The sequence below is a fragment of the Choloepus didactylus genome, chromosome 19, assembly GCF_015220235.1.
Source record: "Choloepus didactylus isolate mChoDid1 chromosome 19, mChoDid1.pri, whole genome shotgun sequence".
Lineage (NCBI taxonomy): Eukaryota > Metazoa > Chordata > Mammalia > Pilosa > Megalonychidae > Choloepus > Choloepus didactylus.
Window position 1 is genome coordinate 7,686,465 of NC_051325.1, and position 16,252 is coordinate 7,702,716.

General features: G+C 40.0%; 1 pseudogene; it reads right to left on the minus strand.

Moving 5' to 3' along the window:
• Positions 1 to 12,156: 12,156 nt before the first annotated feature.
• On the minus strand, positions 12,157 to 16,252 carry LOC119516041 (annotated as a pseudogene).

A 16,252-nucleotide genomic window follows, 5' to 3' on the forward strand; every position in this document is an offset into this window, starting at 1 on the left:
ATGTTGCAACATGTCTCAGAAATGCATTCCTTCTGATGGCAGAATAAGATTTCATAGCGGGTATGTACCACTTTTTTTTCTGTTTAGAGCAGTTGAAGTTTACAGAAACATCATACAGAAAGTACAGAGTTCCCATATAGCCCCCTCCCACACACAGTTTTCCCTATTATTAACATTTCACATTAGTGTGGTACCTTTGTTACAGTTCATGAAACTATATTATGTTATTATAATTATGCTATTAACTTTAGCACACTGTTTACATTGTGTTGCACAGTTCTATGAGTTTGTGTGTATGTAGTAATTTATACAACCTTTTATCTCTTTCTAAATATATGATTCATTAGTGTTAATTACATATGCAAATTGTGCCTCCATCGCCACCATCCATTGCCAAAACTTCTCCATCACCCCAAACAGAGATGCTATGAACTCCCCATTCCCCTTCCCAAGTTGGCCCCTGATAACCTGTGTTCTACTTTCTGACTTCATTAATATGCTTATTATGCCTATTTCATATAAGTGAAAGTATTTATGCCTTTGCATCTGGCTTGTCTTCAAGTTTTATCCATGTTGTAGCATGCATCAGAACTCCAGTCCCTTTTATTGTCAAATAATATTCCATTGTAGGTATATACTACATTTTGTTTATCCACTCATTTATTGATGGAGACTGAGTGGGTTCCACCTTTTGGCACTTGTGAATAATGCTGCTATGAACATAAGTGTGCAAATGTCTGTTTGAGTCCCTGCTTTCAATTCTTTTGGGCACATACATTCCTGTTTATCCACATCCTCTCCAGCACTTATTTTCTGGTTTTTAAGAAAAGCCATTCTAGAGGATGTGAGATGGTATATCACTGTACTTTTGACTTGCATTTCCCTGACTGCTAATGACTTTGAGCATCTTTTCACGTGCTTGTTAGGCATTTGTGCTTCTCCTTTGGAGAAATAACTATTCAAGTCTTTTTCCCATTTTAAAATTGCATCATGTCTCTTTTTGTTTTTGAGTTGTAGAAGTTCATTATAAATTCTGGATATTAAACCTTTATCAGGTAAATGGTTTCCAAACATTTTTTCCCATTCCGTTGGTTATCTTCTACTTTCTTGGTAAAGTCCTTTGAAACACAAAAGTTTTTAATTTTGAGTAGTCCCATTTATCTATTTTTTCTTTTGTTAGTTGTGCTGTTGTTGTAAAGTCTAAGAAACCACTGCCTAACACAACATTCTAAAGAATTTCTATATGTTTCCTTCTAGGAGCTTTACAATTTTAGTTCTTACATTTAGATCTTTGTTCCATTTTGAGTTAATTTTTGTATATGGGGTGAGGTAGGGGTCTGCCTTCAAAATTTTGAATATAGCTCTCCAGTGCCCTCAACTCCATTTGTGGAAAAGACTATTATTTCCACACTGAGTGGACTTTCCATCTTCATCAAAGATTAGTTGGTGAGAGGTGTAAAGGTTTATTTCTTTCTGAACTCCCAATTCAATTCCACTGGTCTATATGCACCTCTATGTGCAGGAACATTCTATTTTGATAATTATACCTTGTAGTAAGTTTTAAAATCAGGAAGTGTGAGTTCTCCAACTTTGTTCTTCTTTTTCAAGATGCTTTTACAATTCAGGGCCACTTATATTTCCATATGTATTTTATGACTGGTTTTTCCATTTCTGCAATGAAGTCTATTGGAATTTTGATTGGAATTGCATTGGATCTGTATATCACTTTGGGTAGAATTGACATCTTAAAAATATTTAGTCTTCCAATCCATGAACACTGAATGTCCTTCAACTTATTTAGGTCTCCTTTAATTCCTTTCAGCAATATTTTATAGTTTTCCATGTATAAGCTGCAATTGGTGGCTGGCTGAGTCCTCCTCTCCCTCATCCTAGTAGAGACGGTTTCTATTTCCCACCAAGGAGTGACCCTTGAGTCAGCTTGTGTCCATGGGGGAAAGGGCACTGGCCTCCACAGCATGGAATGATTTACTTATAGGTCTTCTCTGCAATTTATCAGTCTTATTCTTCTAATCATTCCTGGATGGATTACAATGTGTGTCTTGTCTCCAGAGCCCCCCATACAGTTGTTTCACACAGTTCTTGGCTATTTACTAGATGCCTCGGAGGATGGACTGAATACTAGAACTGCTTACACTGCCACCTTAGAACTGCATCCATAAGTTTTGATATGTTGAATTCTCATTTTCATTTGTTTCAAGATATTTCCTAATTGCCCTTGTGATTTCTTCTTTGACCCTTTGGTTGTTTAAGAATGTATTGTGTAATTTTCACATATTTGTTGATTTTCCAGTTCTCCCTCTGTTACTGATTTCTAGCTTCATTCCATTGTGGTCAGAGAAGATGCTTTGTATAATCCAATCTTTTAAAATTTATTGAGACTTGTTTTGTGACTGAACATATGGTCTATGTGCACTTGAGAAGAATGTGTATTCTGTTGTTTTGGGGTGCAGTGTTCTGTATGTATCTGTTAGCTATAGTTCATTTATCATATTGTTCAAGTTCTCCATTTATATATTAATCTTCTGTCTAGATGGTCTATCTCTTGATGAAAGTGGTGTATTGAAGCCTCCAACTATTATTGTAGAAGTTTCTTTTTCTGCCTTTAGTTTTGTTAATGTTTGCCTCATGTATTTAGGGCACTGTTGTCAGGCACATAAATGTGCATGATTGTTATTTCTTCTTGGTGTATTGACCTTTTTATTAATATAGTGTCTGTGCCAGTTTGTATGTATTATGTCCCCCGGAAAGAGCCATGTTCTTTGGTGCAGTCTTGTGGGGACAGATGTGTTAGTGTTGATTAGGTTGGAACCTTTGGTTTGGGCTGTTTCCATGGAGATGTGACCCACCCAACTGTGGGTGATAATTCTGATTGGATAATTTCCATGGAGATGTGACCCACCCAACTGTGGGTGATAATTCTGATTGGATAACTTCCATGGAGATGTAGCCCCACCCATTCAGTGTAGGCCTTGATTGGTTTACTGGAGTCCTATGTGGGAGGCTCAGAAAGAAGGAGCTCACTGCTGCAATCTACAGAGACATTTTGAAGATTGCTGTTGAAAGCAGAGTTTTGCTGATGCTTTGGAGGTACTAACCCAGAGTTTGCCCCAAGAGGCTGATACAGAGACATTTTGGAGAATGCCATTTTGAAACGCAACCTGGGAGCAAGCAGACAGCAGCCATGTGCCTTCCCAGCTAACAGAGGTTTTCCAGACACCAATGGCCTTTCTCCAGTGAAGATATCTTATTGCTGATGCCTTACCTTGGATGCCTTATGGCCTTAAGACTGTAACTGTGTAACCAAATACACCCCTTTTTATAAAAGCCAATCCTTCGCTGATGTTTTGCAAGTTGCTAGAATTAGCAAACCAGAACAATGCCCTTCTTTGTCTCTTTTAAGAATTTTTGACTTAAATTCTACTTTGTCTGATATTAGTATAGCCACCTCTGTTCTTTTTTGGTTACTTTTGCATGGAATATTTTTTCCATCATTTCACTTTCAATCAATTTGTATTTTGGGGTCTAAGCTGACTCTCTTGTAAGTAATGTGTAGTTGGATAATGCTTTTTTACACGTTCTGCCAATCTGTGTCTTTTGATTGTGGAGTTTAATTTATTTACTTTCATTGTTTTAGTTTGCAAGGCTGATGAAAGCAGATACCATGAAATGAGTTGGCTTTTAACACTGGGTTTTATTAGCTTAGAGTTTGAGACTGTGAGAATGTCCAAGTCAAGGCATCATCAAGGGGATGCTTTCTTCCTGAACACTGGCCGTTGGCAGTCCTCAGCTCCCCTGCCTCATGGGAAGGCACATAGGGGCATCCGCTCATCTCTCCCTTCTCTTCTAGGTTTCATCACTTTCAACTTCTTTCTTCTGTGACTTTTTCTCTCTTTGTCTGAATTTAATTCTCTTATAAAGGACTCCAGTAAGAGGGCTAAGACCCACCCTGAATAAGGTCACACCTTAACTGAAGTAGCCTCATCAAAAGGTCCTACTTACAATGAGTCCATATCCATAGGAATGGATTAAATTTAAGAACGCTTTTCTGGGGAACATATAACATCAACCCACCACACTCCACCATCTGGACCCCAAAAAAGACATGTTTTATTCCCTATGCAAAATACATTCATTCCAACACAAAGTCTTAAGACATTTCAATAACAATACGAAGTACAAAGTCTCATCAAAATCGGTTATACGTGTGGTCTATCCTGAAGCACAATTCCCTTCCATCTGTGGACTTGTGATAACCCAAGTTATCTGCTTCCAATATATAATGGAGGGACAGTTATAGGATAAATATTCCCATTCCAATAGGGAGAAACTGTAAAAGTAAAACAGAGGTCATGGGTCCCAGACTATTCTAAAACCTTGCAGTGCATATTCCATTAGATTTCAAGGACTGAGAGACATCTATAGAAGGATGTTTTGTCTTCTGGACCTGATGGAGTGGCAGCTTCACCCTTTCCAAGTGCTCGCACAATGGTCATGCTCTCCCTGAAAACTGGGGTAATATTCTCCCTGAATAATGGGCTGGCAGCTAGATTCGAGGATCCACCCTCATCCAACATTGGGGTGGTGGCTAGACTATATGCAATCCCCCAGGCATCTGAGAAAACTGATGGTAACACTATTTCTGTACAATGGGGCAGAAGGCCCCCCCTCTCCAAATGCCAGGACAGACTCACCCTTTCCACACACTTGGGTGGTCTCACTCTCTCAGATGTCTTCAGTCCTTGGTTTTTGGAAAGTGAGTCCCCAGATAATAGTACTCCATAGGAGGGTTTAAGTGAACATGGATCCAGTCAGCCATTTCAGTGCAAGTTAGGATTGGAAATGCAGTTATCCAGAAAGATTTGCAGACAGTTCTTTTGTCTGCTGGCTTGGATCCCTGTGTACTACAGGTGAAACTGACAAGTTTTTTTCCTGAGAACAGAACCACTGTGAGGCTGGACGAAAAGAGACAGATGGAAGGAAAAATGACTTCAAGGGCAGAAGCATGGAAGTTGAGGAAACATCTGCTTCTCTCTTCCTTCTCTTCCAGGTTTCATTGATTTCAGCTTCTTGTTCCATGTCTTTCTCTCTTTGCCTGAATTTCACTTTTATAAAGGACTCTGATAAGAGGATTAAGATACATCCTGAATGAGATGTGTCACACCTTAACTGAAGTAGCCTCATCAGAAACCCTACTTACAATCGGTTCACACCCAGTGGAATGGATTAACTTTAAGAACATGCTTATCTGGGGTACATACAGCTTCAAACCACCACAAGAGTTATTACTGATAAGGGAAGGACTTACTTCAGCCATTTTATTTTTAATAAGTCATATCATTTTTGTCTCTCTTTTCCTTTATTGTAGCTTTCTTTTGCATATAGTTGAACTTTTATGGTGTAACTGATCCCTTTCTCATTTCCATTTCTGTATATATTTTAAATACTTTCTTTGTGGCTACCCTGGGGTTTGTATTAAAAACCTAAGTCTACAGCCTACTAGTATGAAAAGATAATCAATTTAACTTCAATAGCATACACAGTCTCTTCTCCTATATCCCTCTGTTTCCCCTCTTTATGTTGTTTTTGTCACCATTACCTCTATATTTTGTGTGTCCATTACAAGGAAATATTATTTATTAAATTGTATTCTATATCTTATAGGAAATAAACAATAAAGTGACATACTATTGGGTTTTGCATTTACCCATGTAATTACCTTTACTGGAAATCTTAACTTCTTCCAAGCCACTATATCCTGTCCTTTCCTTTAAACCTGAAGAATGCCCTATAGCATTTCTTGCAGGGCAGGTTTTTAGGAGATGAACTCTCTCAGTTTTTAATCTATCCATAAATGTCTTAAACTCTCCCCTTTTGAAGCACTGTTCTTCCAGATAAATAATTTTGGGTTGGCAGTTTTTCTCTTTCAATATCTTTAAAATGTCATACCGCTGCCTTGTCACCTCCATGGTTTCTGTGGACAAGTTGGCATTTTGTCTTATTGAGGACCCCTTATATGTTATAAATCACTTTTCTCTTGCTGCTTTCAGAATTTTCTATTTATCTTTAGTGTTTTACACTTTGATTAGTATGCGTCTTAGAGTAAGTCCATTAGAGTTTATCCTGTTTGGAGTACATTTTCTTGGACAGAAGTCTTTCATAGGATTTGCAAAATTATTTCCTCAAATATTCTTTCTTCCCCTTTCCCCTTCTCTTTGCTTTCTGGGACTCCCATAATGTATATATTGGTACACTTCATTTTGTCCCACAGGTCCCTTAGGCTCCTATCACTTTTTAAAGTTCTTTTCTCTATCTCTTCTTTGATTAGTTGTTCCAATGTCTGTGTTTCCTTTTAAATTTTAGTTTGTTCCCTTTAGTGAGCCATCCCTTCTTGTTTCTTTTTTATGGCTTGTGATTTTTTTCCTGCTGTCTTGGCTTTGGTTTTTTGATGTGGCAATTCTGGAAGTCAGTATTTATTCTTGCCTAGAGTTGTATTGTGGATTGTCTGTGTGTTAAGGCTGTTCTTCAATACTTGATCCCACTTAAATGAACCTTTAGAGAAGCCCTTATTCAACTTGAGACCTGATTTTCTCAGGTCTTCTACACCTGTCTCTTGCCTTTTGCTTGTGCTACAACTTTTAAGATTTCACTATTACGAGTGACTATATTACGTCCAGGAGATTTCTTTCCTCTGTACCTCCTCTGGAAGTTGTTGGCAAATGTTTGCTTTTATGTAAATTTCCCTCCTCAGGAACTATCATTTCTTCAAATGCTCTCCCACTCTCAGCACTGCCCTTTCACTACAGTTTTCAGTCCTCTTTCTCCCTTGCCTACAGTGGTTTAGTCTTCCCCTTTTCCCCGTGTGGATTTTCTTCCTCTAGTAACTTCTGTATTAAGAGTATCCTGTACTAGGAAGCCAGATGCAGTCACTGTTCAAAAATTGCCAATTTTTTTGTTTAGGGGCAACAGCTATTAGATACTGGGTTGGGAGTGTGCACCACTTGCAAGCAGTTCCACCATGGGTCACTCCTGGGGGCCACTTCTTATGCATGTGCTTTTTGACCACCAGGTCCCCACCTTGGGTCTATGTGGCCTTGGATCCCCATTCCTGAATGTGTGTAGGGCTCTACGTCACTGCCATAAGTGCTTCTGTGGACAATGACCATGGCAGGAGGTGCCTGGGCCAGAGTGCTGTCACTGTGTGACAATAAGCCGCATGGTACAGAGTGTGGTAGATGGATACAGACTGGCAGGTCTGAGGCATGTCCTACCTTTTTCTGGTGTTTTCCCCTCAATTTAGCATTTGTGTAGCCTTTCTCCAACCTCTATCATCCTCCAAAGTTCCAAGCAAGTGGACTGTGCCCTTTTATCTAGTTGTCTCTAAGGGGAAACTTTCCTGGTGATATCTTACACCATCATCTCGATGACATCACCTCCTATGCATGACATATGGTTTATCCATTCATCTGTTGATGGAAGTTGGGTTGTTTTCACTTTTTGTCTATTGTGAATAATGCTTCCATGAACACTGGTGTACAAGCATTTGTTTGAGTCGTTTTTTTTTTTTTTTTTTTTTTTGGCTTTTATAAAAGGGGGTTTATTTGGTTACACAGTTACAGTCTTAAGGCCATAAAGTGTCCAAAGTAACACATCAGCAATCAGGTGCCTTCACTGGAGGATGGCCAATGGTGTCCGGAAAATCTCTGTTAGCTGGGAAGGCACATGGCGGGCGTCTACTCCAACGTTATGGTTTCAAAACGGCTTTCTCCCAGGATGTTCCTCTCTAGGCTGCAGTTCCTCAAAAATGTCACTCTTAGTTGCACTTGGGATATTTGTCCTCTCTCAGCTTCTCTGGAGCAAGAGTCTGCTTTCAACGGCCATTTTCAAACTGTCTCTCATCTGCAGCTCCTGTGCTTTCTTCAAAGTGTCCCTCTTGGCTGTAGCAAGCTTACTCCTTCTGTCTGATCTTATATAGCATGCCAGCAATTTAATTCAGACCCACCCAATAGGTGGGCCAACACCACCATGGAAATTATCCAATCAGAGTCATCATCCACAGTTGGGTGGAGCACATCTCCAGGGAAACACTCAAAGAATTTCAATCTAATTAACACTGATAGGTCTGCCCACACAAGATTACATCAAAGATAATGGCATTTGGGGGACATAATACATTCAAACTGGCACATTCTACCCCCTTGACCCCAAAATGACATTATCTTTCCATATACAAAATACATTCATCCCACAATATCACAGAAACTTAAATCATTTCAGTAACAATAGTTAAGTACAAAATTCCATCAAAATCAATTACAGGTGTGGTCAGTCCTAAGGCATAATTTTCCTTTAGCTGTGGATCTGTGAACTTAGAACAAGTTATGTGCTTCCAGTATACAAAGGAGAGACATTCATAGGATAAACATCCCATTGCCATAAGGAGAAAGAGTAAGGAAAACAGGGTTAACAGAACCAAAACAGTTCCTAAAACCCGCAAGACAAACTCCATTAGATTTCAGAGTCTGAGAGTCATTTACAGAATGATGTTGCATCCTTGGGGCTTAAGAGAGCAGGAGTTTAACCCTTCCTAAGGACCTTTGGGACAGCCCTTTCCTCTCCAAACTCTTGGGTGAGTGTTCCAACATATCCACACATTGGGGAGACCACCTTCTTGGCTCCACCCTCCTCAAACATCGGGGCAGCACCCGGATTCCCTTCCATCTCCGGGGCACATGCTCAACCCCTTCAGAACAGTGGGGTGGCAGCCAGGCTCTCCCCAATTCCCTGGGAATGTGCTCCACCCTTTTTGGGGCTTGGGGTGGCAGAACACTTCCTGAACATCGAGGCGGAAGACCCGCCCTCAACTTCTGGGGCAAACTCACCCTTTCCATGCCTGTGGGCCACTCTGCTCTCCCAGCCTGAGACCTCTTGACTCCAGACCTCAACTTCCATGGTTCTGTCTTTGAACAAATTTTTCCTTCAATTTGTTCTTTGTCTGTCTTCTCCAGTCCAGACTGGCAACGGCTCTGTCTATAAAGATCTCACAAAAATTCTGTTGGCTTCGCATGAAGCACACAGGGGTCAAAGCCATCAGACAATAGGACTTCCCACAAATCCTTTCTGCTTAACTCCTTTTTCAATCTTGGCTTGTACTGAAATGGTTGCTGGGTTCCATGTTTGGTTACATATTCACATTGGGCTGTAGCTTCTGGGATTCTGCCCCCTGGAAGCTCATAATTTTCCAAGCCATCAGCTTCTGGTTTCTTTGAACCCAAGAGTTCAATTCTAAGTTTTCCTCTGTCCTGTTGCATTTTACTATAAACTGCAAGGAGAAGCCACGGTACATCCTCCACACGTAGTCTGGAGATCTCCTCAGCTAAGAATTCCATGTTGTCGCTTTCAAATTCTTCCTTCCATCTGACACCAGGACTCAATTTTGCCAAATTCTCTGCCTCTTTAAAACAAGGATCACCTTTCTTCCAGTTTACAACAACATATTCATCATTTCTGTTCAAGGCCTCATCAGAAGTATCTTTAGAGTCCATATTTCCACAAATAGTCTCTTCAAAGCAGTTTAGGCCTTTTCTGTCAAGCTCCTCACAATTCTTCCAGAATCTTCCCCTTATCAATTTAAAAAGCCATTCCAACATGTTTGGTATTTGCAAATTCAGCAGCAAAAACATCCCACTTCTGTGGTACCAAAATCTGTTCTAGTTTGCTAATGCTGCCGGAATGCAAAACACCAGCGATGGACTGGCTTTTATAAAAAGGGATTTATTTGGTTACACAGTTACAGTCTTAAGGCCATAAAGTATCCAAGGTAACACATCAACAGTCAGGTACCTTCACTGGAGGATGGCCATGGTGTCTGGAAAACCTCTGTTAGCTGGGAAGGAACGTGGCTGGTGTCTGCTCCGAAGTTACGGTTTCAAAACAGCTTTCTCCCAGGACGTTCCTCTCTAGGCTGAAATTCCTCAAAAATGTCACTCTTAGTTGCACTTGGGATATCTGTCCTCTCTCAGCTTCTCCGGAGCAAGAGTCTGCTTTCAACGGCCATTTTCAAACTGTCTCTCATCTGCAGCTCCTGTGCTTTCTTCAAAGTGTCCCTCTTGGCTGTAGCAAGCTCACTCCTTCTGTCTGATCTTATATAGTGTGCCAGTAATTTAATTCAGACCCACCGAATGGGCGGGCCAACACCTCCATGGAAATTATCCAGCATCATCATCCACAGTTGGGTGGGGCACATCTCCATGGAAACACTCAAAGAATTTCAATCTAATTAACACTGATAGATCTGCCCGCACAAGATTACATCAAAGATAATGGTGTTTGGGGGAACATAATACATTCAAACTGGCACAACATATGATAGAATACTATGCAGCAGTAAGAAGGAACAAGGTCCTGAAACATGACAACATGGATAAACCTTGAAGACATATGCTGAGTGAAATAAGTCATACACAAAAGGAGAGATATTGTATTTTACCACTAATATGAACTACTTGAACAATGTAAAATAAGTGTCTTATAATATTGAATAGAGGGGACATAGAGATACACAGAAGTTAAGTGAAGGGGGAATGATAACCTAATATATACAGACATGATAATGAGGGTGAACTTAAAGGTATGGGAAAGGACAGGGGTGATGAATGTTCGCTAATGGGATTATAAGTATCAGGGCTGCTTTGAAAGCAAACATGATCGAAAGTGGCTATTTAAAGGCATGTATCCCACAGATTAGCACAACAAATATAAATAAGTGTTTACATGATATAATTCTAAAGTATGACACTGGTACAAAGAGTTAACAACAGAGTGGTATATGGAAAAACTACCTATTACATATTATAGACAATATTTAACAGGAATACCTTACCAGTGCTATGCTAATACTAGGGATGAATAATTAGGGGCTGATAAAAGCTTTGGAATGTTTTGTGTTTTGATAATTGTTTAAAACTGAGAGTGATGACAACTGTACAACTAAGTGAAATTAATGTGGGATACTGATTGTTTATCTTTGAGAGAATATATGCTATGTGAAATTAGGAACCCCCTACTTAGTAAGTCAAGCCCTTGATCTTGAAGCTTGCTCTTGTGAAAATTATGGCTATAAAAGGCAGGCTAAGCCTTCCTATGAATATGCCTAAGAGGCACCTCCAGGGATCCTCTTTTATTGCTCAGATGTGGCCTTTCTCTCTCTAAACCCAACCCAGCAAATAAAATCATTAACCTACCCCGTATGTGGAACATGACTCCCAGTGGAGTGACTCTCTTTGGTGATGTGGGACACAACTCCCAGGAATGAGCTTGGCCCTGGCATCAAGGGATTGAAAATGCCTTCTTGACCAAAAGACGGAAGTGAAAGTTAACAAAATAAGGTTACTGTGGCTAAGAGATTTCAGATAGAGTCTAGAGGCTATCCTGGAGGTTACTCTTACGCAAGCTTCAGCTTATGCAAGCTCCCAAATGGCCACAGTATACCAACAATAGTCCTGAAATACCTAGGTCTGTATCTGAGACTCCATACAAGTTTTTCTCACTAAGTATATTTTTCAGAAACTTAAATCCACCAGAGTGTTCCTAAACCAGTCAAGTCCTTATACCCAGAAGCAACTGCCTCTTTAAGAACATCAACTTACACAGCCCTTTTCCCCATAATGTTGACACCCCTTTTCAATATGAACAAGTTAGGGTGGTCACTGCCTAGACACCCCTGAAGATCGAGCAAGTGATTAAACGAGAGGAAGGGGTAGCAACAGACAAGCCAGGATTTAACAAAGGATTACGAATACTGAATCTTTCTATAAATATTTTTTTTAGATGCTAGGGTATTAGAATAGCTAGAAGGAATTAACTGAAAAGGTAGAACTGTAACCCATAAATTTCTTTGAAATTTGCTCTATAGCTACTCATTAAATTGTACTTTGGAAGTTATCACCTTTCTGTACATATCTTATATTTCACAATTAAGAAAGAACTGAAACAGAGGAAATGTATCCCATAACATTCTTTGAAATTACCTGTACAATCACTTGTTAAATCATACTTTGAAAGTTATCTCTTTTCTGTATATATGTTATATATCACAATAAGAAAATAACTGAAATTGTGGAACTGTAACCCATAATATTCTTTGAAATTTGCTCTCTAACTCCTTGTTAAAACATACTTTGAAAGTTATCACAGTTCTGTATATATGTTAAATTTCACAATAAAAAATGTATTTAAAAAAAAAAGGATGCCCAAAGAAGTCCAATTGATAAGGAGAAAAATATCATTCAAACAACAGATGGTAGTCTGGTGGGCTGTCCCTCTGTCCACAGGGTTCCTGCAGCAACTCTCCCCCTGAATCGGTGATAATTTCCTCCTTGTGGAAATCAATGAGATCTGTGAGCGTTGCATGGCGATTGGGGTCCACTCCCAGGAAGCTGTAAAAATCCCCCGAGGCATCCACAAGAAAGTGCTTGAACCCCTTCTGCAGGCGGTAGGAGAGGGTGTAACCCCAGATTTTATCACTGACCCGGACAAGAAATGCTCCCTCAGTCATGTTCTCGAGGAGATCTTCTGCATCTTCTCGGCTAATAATTCCATGGAACCAGGAGGCATTGGATTTGGTGTTCCTCTCGAAGCCGGCTCGGCGAGGCAGCTGCTCCTCCTTAAACCAGCGGACTATGACTTCTCTGGAGACCGGACGCAGTGGGCGCTCCCAAGCCCTGACGGCGAGGGGCAGCGGAGGCCCGGCGCCCGGGAGGTGGTGGTGGAGTCTCTCCTCCTGCTCCTGCTCCTGGCCCTGGCCGAGCTCCTGGAACATGGAGCTGAGGCCGGCGACGGTGCCCTTCTGGATGGCGCGGAGCGAGTGGCGCCGGTATTCGTCCCGGGCGCGCTGGGCGCTGCGACTCCTCTCCTAATCCGCCGCCTTGGACCGGCGCACTCGGAGGATGAGCGAGCGGTCCTGGGGCCGGCCCCACGGCTGACGCAGCTGGCTCGGACAGGGCGCTTTCCCGACTCCCAGCCGAGGACGCGCTGCCTGGGGCTCTCCGGAGGGGCCCCAGTCCACTGCGGGTTCCACTGCCAGATCCACGCCGCTGCAGGGAACGCGCGCGCCACGCGCAGAGTGGAGCGGGGCTTTGCGCCCGCCCTCTGCCAATCACCCGAGTCGTTGTTTTTAATTTCTTTGGGTATATAACTAGCAGTGGAATCGATTTTCAACAAGTGTGCCAAGTACATACAATGGGCAAAGAATAATCTCTTCAACAAATGGTGTTGGAAAACTGGATATCCTCATGCAAAAGAATCAAGTTGGGCTCCTATCTATACACAATATATAAAAATTAACCCAAGGACTGAAATCTAAACAATAATACTCCTAGAAGATAGAAGAGAGGCAAAAAATCATGGCCTTGTATTAAGGAATGGATTCTTAGTTGCATATAATATATCTAATAAGGGCTTAATATCCACAATAAACAAAGAAATCCTACAACTCACCAACCAAAAAGACAAACAAATGAATTTTTTAAATGGGCAAAGGATTTGAGCTGACATTTTTAATCCAAAGATTAAAAATACATATTGCTAATAAGCATATGAAAAGATTGCTGAACATCCTTAACCAAAATGGAAATGCAAAACAAATCACTATTTTCTCCCATTTTGTATGTCGTTTCACTTTCTTGATAATGTCCTTTGATGCATGAAAGTTTTTAATTTTGATGAAGTAAAATTTATTTATTTTCTCTTTTGTTGCTTGTGCTTTTGGAGTCATATATAAAAATCCACTAATCCCTTTTGAGTTAATTTTTGTATATGGGGTGAGGTAGGGTTTCTTTTGTTGCATATGGACATTAGTTTTTCCAGCACTATTTGTTGAAGAGACTATTCTTTACTTATTGACTGTATTTGACACTCATGTCAAAAATCAATTAGCCATAGATGTGTGGGTATATTTTTGGACTCTAAATTCTATTTCATTGGTCTAAATATTTATTCTTAAGTCAGTACCACACACTTTTGTTTACTGTCAGGAAGTGTCAGTATCAATTTAGGTTTTGTTTTTATATTCTGCGAAATGGCTGCTGGAATTTTGATAGGGATTGCATTGAATCCATTGATTGCTTTGAGTAGTATTGCCATTTAAACAATATTAAGTCTTCTAATCTATGAACATGGGATGTCCTTGCCATTTATTTAGTTTTTTAATTTATTTCATCCATGTTTTGTAGTATTCACTATATAAGTTTTTTACCTCCTTGGTAACATTTATTCCTAGGTATTTTCTTCTTTTTGATGCTCTTGTAAATAGTGTTGTCTTCTCAATTTCCTCTTTGATTTGTTCATTACTGTACAGAAACACAACTGCTTTTTTTTTCTGTTGGCCCTATATCTTTCAACTTTGCTGGATTTATTAGCTCTAGTACTTTTCTTGTGTATTCTTTGGGATTTTCAACATATAGTATCATGTCATCTGTGAACAGAGATAATTTTACTTCTCCCTTTTGAATTTGAATGCCTTTTCTTTCTTTTTCTTGTCTAATTGCTCTATCATTTCCAATACAATATGGAATAGCAGTGGTGAAAATGGACATTCTTGTCTTGTTCATAGTCTTAGAGGGAAAGCTCTGTCTTTCACCATTGAGTATAACTAATTGATTATTTTAAAATTTGCCTATGGTAAAGTTCATTCTGCATGGATTTGATGAATGCATAGTGTCATCAGATATCCACAATTTCAATAATGCACATAAGTGTTCCACCACTCTAATAGTTTCATGTGTGTCTTCTTTGCAGTGAACTTCCTCCTTCTTCCTTAATCCCTGGCAACCATTGGTGTATTCTCCATTTCTATAGTTCTGCCATTTCCAGAATGTTATATGAAGAGAATGATAAGATATGTAGAGTTTGGGGTTTGGCTTATTTCAGTTAGCAAAATGCAATTAAAACTTTTCAGATGCTGGACCTCTGCTAATGACCTTCTGATTTGTTTTACCTTTTCTTTCCTATTTTCCATCTGTAATTTTATTTAACTTTTAGGGAGATTTCTTCCACTTTCTCTCCCAATTCTATTGATTTGTTTTTCCTGCCTGCTATCATGTTATTTAATTTCCAAGAGCTTTTTTTTGTTTGTTTTCTAAGTGTCCCTTTTTAATAACATTTTCTTCTTGTTTTAGGAGTAGAATATCATCTCTCTGAAAAAAGAGATTAAAGTTTTTAATCCATTATTTCTTCTAAGTTGCTCTAAATTGTTTATTTGGGTCAATTTGTTATATAAGAGGATTTCCTTAAATGTCTAGTGATCCTTGGTTGTCTGATCAAGATTAAAGAGGAAGTTCTGTGGCTTGTCACCTCAAAGATTCCTTTCCTATAGGATGATCTGGGTGGGCTGTTAATTGGGAAACTGCCCTCCCTCCCACCCCGAGGTTATTGTCTAAAGTCTTTCCTCTTGTTGTTCCAGTTTCCTAGAGAAGAATCAGTGTCCTAGCTGGAGGGTAGACATGTCTTCATTTGCAAGCGCTGCTATGACAAAACCACAAACTGGTTGGCTTAAAGAAGTTTACTGTCTCACAGTTTGGGGGGCTACAAGTTCAACATCACAGTATTGGTAGGACTTGCTTTCTCCCAAAGTCTGTAGCAATCCAGCAGTCCTCCATCACATGGCAATCTCTCTCTCCTTATGTCTGCTCTTCTGATTTCTGGCTTCTACTTCCACATCTGATTTCCTGTGTTTATAAGGATTTTAGCCAGTTGGATTCATCATTATGGCCACATCTTAACTAATAATACATGCTTCAAAGATCCTATTTACAAATGGCCTCACACCTACAAGAATGCAGATTAAGACTTAAACATGTCTTTTGTAGGGTTCATGATTCAATCCGCAGAAGAGGCATGACATGAGTGTCTGGGAGCTAAATGGGAAAAAGGTGGGAGGTATGCATATGTTCACTCAATTCCTCCATTTTTGGGAGTGCCTGAGCCCAACTATGCCTGTCATACTCCCATTTGAGACCCTGTTTTTTTCCTCTCTAGCAAAGCATCTGGACTTCTGTCATGTAAGGAGGGCTATCATCCATTAGATGGTAGTTTGGGTGGGAATCTGCAGATACAGTAGTATTGTGAATACCCTTTACCCCATCCTCCTTAATTCAGCTCTCCCTTCTTCAGGACTGAGGTATCTGAAGTGGTCCACGTCCGATCTCTTGGAGGATTCTTCTGTGTTCCCGATCAT